Genomic DNA, 8,829 nt, shown 5'->3' with positions numbered 1-8,829 from the left:
GCAGCATTTACCTATGTATCTAGAGCAGTACCTACGGAACATGTTGTCACGATCTGCCTCCTGCAGCTCCTGTTTGCCAAGAGCTATGTTGGATTTTTGCCTTTCTAGGTATCCAGCTTGCAGTTCCACTGTTCCACCACAGGGACCACTGTGGTACTTGTTGGACATTTCTCCAACCTGCCAGAGCTAGGCTCATTATTCCAGGATGCTTAGCACCTGTCCCTGCCCTATATAAACCTGCCTGTCCTAGCAGTCTTTGCCAGTTCATCTGTTGCCTTGACTTCTGCTGGTTCTCCTGTGAGTTATCCTTGTATGACTTCCTGGTTTTGACCTCTGCTTGTCCCTCCATTTTGGCATCTCTTCCTGTGACCCCTGACCCGGCTTTGTTATGACAGCACTCGCAGTTCGCATCCTGTTTCTAGTATCCGGTGTATCGGTTCGCAGACTATTGCATCCTGTGTGTCATCTACACTGACTGGTAGTAACGCCACACAGACCATTGCATTCTCTTTCCAGTCTCTCCTGTGTATCGGTCCGCAGACTATTGCATCCTGTGTGTCATCTCCACTGTCCAGTGGTAACGCCTCGGAGACCATCATCATTTATTTATATAGCGCCAGCAAATTCCGTTTACAATTGGGAACAAACATAAATAAAACAATACTGGGTAATACATACAGACAGAGAGGTAAGAGAACCCTGCTTGCAAGCTTATCACATTTTTTCTCCAGTATCTCCCGTGTATCAGTCCGCAGACTATTGCATCCTGTGTGTCATCTCCTGCTATAACAGCCATACTCTGCTGACTTTTCATGCCTTACCGTTTATTGCATCATTTACCTGTGTAATCCAAGTTAAATAAAAAACACTGTTCCACTTGCATTTTCTCAGTGGTTTTTATATTGGGAATACTGACACATGTCTGAAGAACACAACAGATTTTTTGAACAAGCTATCCAAGATATCATCTGACATAACCTTTTTTTATGTTCTATTGACAGACCATCGTTTGCACATCTAACCTTCACACGTAGGGGTTCAATTGTGGTCATAAACATTTTGGAAATAATCTCTTATTCCAATACACATAATATATTTCTCTTTACTTTACTTGAAACAGTACTAAGAGCTATTTTATGCTCAACAAGAACAGGGTTGTGTTGTGGGATTTTCAGCGGCTCCAACCTATGCCAACAATCATCATCATCAATATTTATTTATACAGCGCCAGCAGATTCCGTAACGCTTTACAATCAATATTGTCATTTCATACACTTCTCCTCTTGGTTCCAAATGTGAAAGATATCGCCTTTATAATGGGCAGGGACAGAGGAACTTTGTACAGAATTTAATCACTATACCAAGACTATAGAAAGCAGTGTTACATTCATTTTGATAGAATGAAACTCAAGAGCTACGCTGGAGAAGCACCACATGTTCACCCTGAGTACCTTCCAGGACTGTCGTATTAACAGATCCCCTTGGACAATACAAGCAACTCCACTAAATCTGATCTAAACTGTGATCTAGGGGCCTGCATTATGGTCAGTTCTCTACACTGATAGTACCTGCTGTTGACTACTCTCATGGAATTGTTGCATTGTAATTGTGTGTTTTGCTTTATCATTTATATTGGCTCCAGCTGCATCACATAAGTGTATGCAAAGTGGTGCAGGTAGCGCTAGCTATTGTGAGAGGGGGCTGATCTAATTCTGCTCCAATACATCACCATTCTGGCAAGAAAAAGGTGAGTTACTGCTGTGGTGTTAATGAAAACAGGGTTTTATAATGTGCTGGTTATTGCTGGAATCTCTTCATGCATAGTGAATATTTCATGCATAGTTTTCATGGGGGTAATGGTCAAAAAGATCCCCCATAAAGTAATAAGCAAAAAATAAAAGCACTTAATATTTTATAACTCCATATATAAGGTAACTATTTATACTGATAAAGGGGTGTTTTATATTGGTTCAGGGTGCAGTTGTTATTATGAGCTGCCATCTTTCTGGCATAATAACTGAAAGAGGAAAAAGGATTCAATCTAGCCAAGCGTGCTTACCAGCTGAAGGTGGACCCTCTACTTCTATGGGCCAAAAGGACTTCTCACTGGAGTGCTACACCGTATACGGAGAGAGGTAGAGATGGCTATATTATCACAGAGGTGGCAAAAAGAATTGACTTTGAAAATTGAACTTTTAAGTGACAATCTTAGAGCTATATAGGTCCATATACATCTATGCAGTGTACATGCAAAATTGCCATATGGCTGGAACTGTACCTAATTTGTCCATGCACATTAATGTCAAACTAGGCAGATGACATTATTCAATGGCCACTGGGCCAGATTTATACATTAGTGCCAAGTTTAGACATTAGTGGGCTCAGGATTTTAATAATGAGCCCCAATGATCTTTTACAAATGGTAAGTTGAACCATATCTCAAGAGTGTATCAGTAACTTAATTCTCAAGAGGGGGGAAAAAACATTTTCATTTACCTTTCCACTGGTACAAATTTATCTTAGCATCAACTCAGGCAACTATTTGGATACAAGCTCATTTCTGGTTTATCCTATTTATGCTCCACTACTAATTAGCAATGATGGTCAGGGGAGGAGCTATGGCAAATGCCCTACTTGCATCTTTCTTAAAATGAGATCAGTGGACAGGCTCAAAAATGACCAAATTGGCAGGCAAAATATTAGTGTGTGGTCATCCAGGTATGCATCTAGGTGGAGGTTAGAAAATGTTAACAGCTTTATTAGAGGGGGAAAAATGGCCGCTATAGACAGAACACTGACTAAGTATTTCTCAGCCACTTATAGAACGAGGTATTTGACAGAATGAATGTATGAGTACCGTCAGAATGTAGCTACTGTGCTTTCTCCACAAGAGGGAGGCAGCACATCATCACATGCAGATATAATAATCCCAAGATAGAACGATCCTTTCATACAGGGTTAGCATGACTTTAAAGCAGACTAGTTACTAGTTTAAAGCACAAATTTAAAGCAGACTAGTTACCTCGACTGATGTAATTTTATTGCTTTACTACTTAGTGCACTATGTACTGTAGTTAGCAAAAAGAAAAAACAGGGTTTCTCCCATGACCTAATTCAATAATGTGGGCTTTCTTCCTTGACCATACTACAAAAGCGGTGTGAGGTATACATGGAGCAGGAGTGTGTCTCAAGCAATCGGATAGCTCAAGTTTTCTGTGACATTCACTTCTGTTTATCAATATGCTACTGCATTGTTATTTTGCCTAAGTGTTTTTGATTTGTATACTAAATTTGATGATATCTTGTTTGAATACTTGCAGACTTTTTTTTTAGATATGCGAGTATGGAAGGGTGTGTGTGTGTCGCAAATCACATACATAAAGGCCAAATCCCCAGACTCCACTAGGATGTGGGCAGGATGCAGGATAATGTCCTAATATCTTTTTTGGCCTAAAACACAGCAGAACCCGGGAACGCTCATTTATCAATTCATTATTATGGGGGCAGCATTGTGGCTTGTATGTTCTACACTTGTTTGAGTGGGTTTCCTCCGGGTGCTCAAGTTTCCTCTAATACTTCTATTCATATCTCTTCACACTGAGATTTTAGAGCAATTTAACCTTTTGGAGAAGCAGGGATTACTCTTCTGAAAAGTGACAGTGCAAAGAAGTTCATACAGGCACACACAGAGGAGCCCACAGTAAGAGGCTGGGTTTCTTTGCGATCCTGCTCCCAGTCACAAGCAAAGAGAGGTAAGAGGCTGATGAATTTCAGGAGTAGAGCTGAGGAGATCAGTGTTCAGTAAGTAGAATGGTACCAATAATACAGCAGCACCCAACAGATGATCTTAGTGTGAGGGGTAATATATGTGATCCGTGGGCATTTCAGGAGGGATACTCTGATGATATCAAAGTGCTTGCTATCCTGGCATTAGGTGCTGGTCCATCTGTATTGCCATAAGTTCCCTGTTTACTGAGAAGAGGAGGAGCGTGCAGCCGACAGGGGAATGATATGAAGAGATCCCTTTACTCTGTCTCTGGCAGGGTAGGGGCATCAGTAGAGAGGACCCTGCCCGTGTGAGCTTACATTCCAGACTGTCAAGAAAAAAACCCAAAGCAAACTAAAATGGGTAACCAAAGCTGTTAAAAAAAATATTCTCAGGTTATCCAACTCATAACAAAAGTGTGAAATGTGATCTGGTCAAAAGGTATGAAATACCTCATATTATGAATGGGTAAAATAATATAATATCCATAAGTGTTTTCAATTATTTGTTTATATATGCAGTTTGGGTTTGTTTGATCAGTCATTCAATCACATCTACCAACAGCATTTACAACTTTATAAAAATGACCCACAATGAATAAAACAAATCTCAAAGAAGGCTCCCATGTGTCACTTCTCTTTTTGTCGACTACAAATATTGAACTCCAGGACCAGGGCCCAACCTCTGAGAGCTCTGAAAAACTGGGCAGCCCATTCCTTCGTACTTGCAGACAGCAATAACCAGTTTGTGATGCCTGAAAGGCCACAAGTGTCAAACAGGCAGCACAGACAGAATGACTTGTTTCTGGTGTCCCCTTGAACTATTATCTATTGGTACAAGGAGTTCAGAGCATAACAGGAACCAAAAGTTCTAAAAGCCAATATCTCTGACATTTATCAACCATAGAATCGGGACACAGTTCACAGCTTCTAAATCGCTAGCCCACTACATACCCCCTATCCTCACTTAAAAACCATACCTGCCAACTTTCCCAATTTAGGCATGCATTCAATGTGAAGTGGCATGTTTTCGGCCATTGTGATCACGCCTCCTTCTTGTCCATAGAGCTCTCTAACCTAAATATTAAATAATAAATGTTGAGAGGTATAAAATACTCCCATTCTGTACAATGCGCACCAGAAGCAGGTACGTGCAACACCTGTGATAGGTCGTCAGCTTGTCCCCTGGCCTTTAGGATGGCTACTTGAAGCCCGAGGTGTTATGTGCCCCCATTGTTGCCCCCGCCGGGGTGCCTAAAAACGCACATGGTGCAGCTACCACCTGTGCCCAGAGTAAGGCACATAGCACTGATACATTTTGATTTTTGAGCAGCAACACTTTCCTTTGCCCTAGCCTTTTGACCGGGTGCAAGGATAATTTTTATATTTTCAGATGAAAGGCTGGGGCCTTATGGCACCATTTATTTATTTATTGACACTAACACTTACCAATTTTTTCATGTTTTGTTTGATTTTTTGTATGTGCTCCACGTTTTTTAAGGGGTTTGGATATAGACCCTTTTGGGTGACCCTCTCCCCAAGTTATCTGAGGCTCCATCCACCGGGAGGAGCTGAAGAACCAGTACCCTGGGGGAAGCATTGGCCAACCTCAGGGTAAAGGGGACCGCCCGAGCCATGCAGCAGAGGTGGTCCTGAAAACCCTTGTCTCTTAAGGAGCCCTGTGGCTCCGGAGGTCAGGGATATAAAGGGGCTCTCTCTAGCTACAGCGAAGGAGAGCCTGAAGATCTCTTATTTTCCCTCTCTGGGGCCTTTTGGCTTCTGGGGAATGGGAGGCACGGGGTCCTTTTCCTTTTGGAAAGGGTCCAAAATGCCAAGCCCCCAGCACAGTTTTAGCATTGCACTGGGTGGTTTGGGTCATGCACCTCGTGCTTCAATTTAAAAAAAAACAAAAAAAAAAAACCTGTTCATGTACATATCTTCCAACATTAAAACCAACGGGACTGTTGGAAAGTATGTAAGCCTATAATAATATTGAGTATTGTGCCTGTTCTACCATAATGCCATAAACTTGTCACCCGTTGTATGATTTGTATTGATATTCAAAAAACATATTTTTTTTTCAAAAAAAAAGGAGGCAAGGTAAATTCTAATTGATTTGCCAGGTTCTTAATGCTTTAATGTTTGGTGTTTAGATTACATAAGAGAGTTTTAGATTAATATTTGCTTATGTAAATTCATTTTGATAGCTTGCAGTAATATTTAGACGTGTAATTAAATTAGTTGGTTAACTTGAAAGATTTAAATTAATTTGTGTTTGTTAAAATTGATATAGGTGCATAACTATTGTTAGAATGCTCTGCATTCATTTGGTGGGTTTGTGATACTATAAATAAATACTAGGGATGTGCACCGGCGACTTTTGGTGTCTTGTGTTTTGTGTTTTGTATTTTCGTGATGTTTTGGGTTCGGATTTGTTTCGCAAAACACCTGCCGAAAGGTTTTGGTTCTGGATTTAAGATTTTGGATTCTGATTTTTTTTGAAAAAAGCATAAAAACTTCAAAAATCAAGTTTTTGGGCTTATTTTCACTCCTACGCTATTATTAACCTCAATAACATTCAATAACAAGCATTTCCACTAATTTACAGTGTATTCTGAACACCTCACAATATAGTTATTAGTCCAAAACGTTGCAACGAGGTATCTTTCTGGACTGCGTAGTGGAGTGGTCCCCACAATATAATAAGAAAACCATCAACTGGTCTTAATCGCACCAAAAACTGTACCTGGACTGCGTAGAGGAGTGGTCACCACAATATAATTTAAAACCCCTGAACTTGTATGATTCGCACCAATAAATGTATCTGGACTGCGTAGAGGAGTGGTCACCACAATATATATAATAAGAAAACCATCAACTGGTCTGATTCGCACCAATAAATGTATCTGGACTGCGGAGAGGAGTGGTCACCACAATATAATAAGAAAACCATCAACTGGTCTGAATCGCACCGAATAATGTACCTGGACTGCGTAGAGGAGTGGTCACCACAATATAATTTAAAACCCCTGAACTTGTATGATTCGCACCAATAAATGTATCTGGACTGCGTAGAGGAGTGGTCACCACAATATAATAAGAAAACCATCAACTGGTCTGAATCGCACCAAATAATGTACCTGGACTGCGTAGAGGAGTGGTCACTCACCACAATATAAATTAAAAACCCTGAACTTGTATGAATCGCACCAATAAATGTATCTGGACTGCGTAGAGGAGTGGTCACCACAATATAATAAGAAAACCATCAACTGGTCTGAATCGCACCAAATAATATACCTGGACTGCGTAGAGGAGTGGGTCACCACAATATAATAAGAAAACCATCAACTGGTCTTAATCGCACCGAATAATGTACCTGGACTGCGTAGAGGAGTGGTCACCACAATATAATTTAAAAACCCTGAACTTGCATGATTCGCACCAATAAATGTATCTGGACTGCGTAGAGGAGTGGTCACCACAATATAATAAGAAAACCATCAACTGGTCTGAATCGCACCAAAAAATGCACCTGGACTGCGTAGAGGAGTGGTCACTCACCACAATATAAATGAAAAACCCTGAACTTGTATGAATCGCACCAATAAATGTATCTGGACTGCGTAGAGGAGTGGTCACCACAATATAATAAGAAAACCATCAACTGGTCTGAATCGCACCGAATAATGTACCTGGACTGCGTAGAGGAGTGGGTTACCACAATACAATAAGAAAACCATCAACTGGTCTGATTCGCACCAATAAATGTATCTGGACTGCGTAGAGGAGTGGTCACCACAATATAATAAGAAAACCATCAACTGGTCTGAATCGCACCGAATAATGTACCTGGACTGCGTAGAGGAGTGGGTTACCACAATACAATAAGAAAACCATCAACTGGTCTGATTCGCACCAATAAATGTATCTGGACTGCGTAGAGGAGTGGTCACCACAATATAATAAGAAAACCATCAACTGGTCTGAATCGCACCGAATAATGTACCTGGACTGCGTAGAGGAGTGGTCACCACAATATAATTTAAAAACCCTGAACTTGTATGATTCGCACAAATAAATGTATCTGGACTGCGTAGAGGAGTGGTCACCACAATATAATAAGAAAACCATCAACTGGTCTGAATCGCACCGAATAATGTACCTGGACTGCGTAGAGGAGTGGGTCACCACAATATAATAAAACCATCAACTGGTCTTAATCGCACCAAAAAATGTACCTGGACTGCGTAGAGGAGTGGTCACTCACCACAATATAAATTAAAAACCCTGAACTTGTATGAATCGCACCAATAAATGTATCTGGACTGCGTAGAGGAGTGGTCACCACAATATAATAAGAAAACCATCAACTGGTCTGAATCGCACCGAATAATGTACCTGGACTGCGTAGAGGAGTGGGTCACCACAATATAATAAGAAAACAATCAACTGGTCTAAATCGCACCGAATAATGTACCTGGACTGCGTAGAGGAGTGGTCACCACAATATAATTTAAAAACCCTGAACTTGTATGATTCGCACCAATAAATGTATCTGGACTGCGTAGAGGAGTGGTCACCACAATATAATAAGAAAACCATCAACTGGTCTGAATCGCACCGAATAATGTACCTGGACTGCGTAGAGGAGTAAGTCACCACAATATAATAAGAAAACCATCAACTGGTCTTAATCGCACCAAAAAATGCACCTGGTCTGCGTAGAGGAGTGGTCACTCACCACAATATAAATTAAAAACCCTGAACTTGTATGAATCGCACCAATAAATGTATCTGGACTGCGTAGAGGAGTGGTCACCACAATATAATAAGAAAACCATCAACTGGTCTGAATCGCACCGAATAATGTACCTGGACTGCGTAGAGGAGTGAGTCACCACAATATAATAAGAAAACCATCAACTGGTCTTAATCGCACCAAAAAATGCACCTGGTCTGCATAGAGGAGTGGTCACTCACCACAATATAAATTAAAAACCCTGAACTTGTATGAATCGCACCAATAAATGTATCTGGACTGCGTAGAGAAGTGGTCACCAC

The sequence above is a fragment of the Mixophyes fleayi genome, chromosome 1, assembly GCF_038048845.1.
Source record: "Mixophyes fleayi isolate aMixFle1 chromosome 1, aMixFle1.hap1, whole genome shotgun sequence".
NCBI lineage: Eukaryota > Metazoa > Chordata > Amphibia > Anura > Limnodynastidae > Mixophyes > Mixophyes fleayi.
Note: the sequence above shows the minus strand (reverse complement) of the source record.